Here is a 1,582-nt window from a genome sequence, read left to right as displayed (position 1 = left end):
AATAGAAGTTATAGAGCATCTTCTGAATCTAAGATATTTTAAAGGTGTTCGAAATTTTTTAAACCATATAGGATGTTATCGAAGATTTATAAAAAACTTCGCTCATATTTCTAAACCCTTGAATTAACTTCTCTAGAAAGACACACCTTTCATATTTGACGAAAATTGTATCAAAGCTTTTGAGGTAATAAAAGAAAAACTCATATTTGCTCCTATAATCATCACCTCGAATTGGTTAGAACCTTTTATTATTATGTGCGATCATAGTGACTATGTAGTGGGTGTTATTCATTATACTAGCAAAATACTAACTCTAGCACAATGCAACTACACTACAACTAAGAAAGAGATGCTAGGGGTAGTTTTTGCTTGTGAAAAATTGTGACCTTACTTAATGGCGAATTGAGTGTATGTGTATACTAATAACTCTACTTTAAAATAAATTATGAAGAAAAAAGAAATAAAAGCGAGACTAATGAGATGGGTTTTATTACTTCAGGAATTTGATTTATGGATAATGGATAAGAGGGGCACAGAGAATCAAATCGCAGATTATTTATCCAGAATTGAGAAAAATATAAAAGTAGAGGATATTGAAGAAATTAAGGAGACTTTAGCGAATGAGCAATTATTCAAAGTAGACATTAATCAGCCTAAACCAGGTAAACATATAACACCATGGTATGTGGATTATGTCAATTATATTGCAGAAGAGGTTTTCCCGGTACAGGCTTCTTGGCAACAAAAAAAAGAGGATAACCTATGAATCAAGAAATTAGGTTTAGGAGGAACCATACGTGTTTCGACATTGCGTAGAACAATTAGTTGATCGATGTGTAGTAGAGGAAGAGGTACATGATATCTTACAAGGTTGTCACACATCTCCTTGTGGATGGCACTTTGGTGGAAAAAAGACGGCTCTGAAAGTACTACTATCGATGTTTTATTGGCCAACTATTAATAGAGATGATTATGAATTTGTACAAAGATGTTATAGGTGTCAGAGAATTGGGAACATATCAAAAAGGGATGAAATGCCACAAACATGGATACTTGAGCTTAAAGTATTTTATGTTTGGGGGATTGATTTCATGGGAACTTTTCTGAGTTCTTTTGGGAACTTGTACATCCTCCTGGCTATAGATTATTTCTCCAAATGGGTTGAAGCTGTCACACTAACTACTAATGATACAAAATCAATAGTCAGATTCTTAAGAAAAAACATCTTCACCAAGTTTGGTACACTGCGAGCGTTGGTCAATGACGAAGGATCTCCTTTCTGTAGCAAGCAATTTGAAGCAGCGTTGGCTACATACAACATAAGACACAAAATGACAATGGCATATCAAGCACAGGCTAATGGGCAAGTAGAAGTATCAAATAGGGAAATAAAGTAGATTTTATAGAAAATAGTGAACCCAAGTCGAAAGGACTAGACAATCAAGTTAGATGATGCATTATGGGCTTACAGAGCAGCATATAAAACTCCTTTAGGCATGTCTCCATATAAGCTAGTTTCTGGTAAGAACTGTCACTTACCAATTGAATTGAAGAGGAAGGTATATTAGGAGATCAAAGAGTT

Source organism: Gossypium arboreum, chromosome 1, assembly GCF_025698485.1.
Source record: "Gossypium arboreum isolate Shixiya-1 chromosome 1, ASM2569848v2, whole genome shotgun sequence".
In the NCBI taxonomy this organism is placed as follows: Eukaryota; Viridiplantae; Streptophyta; class Magnoliopsida; order Malvales; family Malvaceae; genus Gossypium; species Gossypium arboreum.
Note: the sequence above shows the minus strand (reverse complement) of the source record.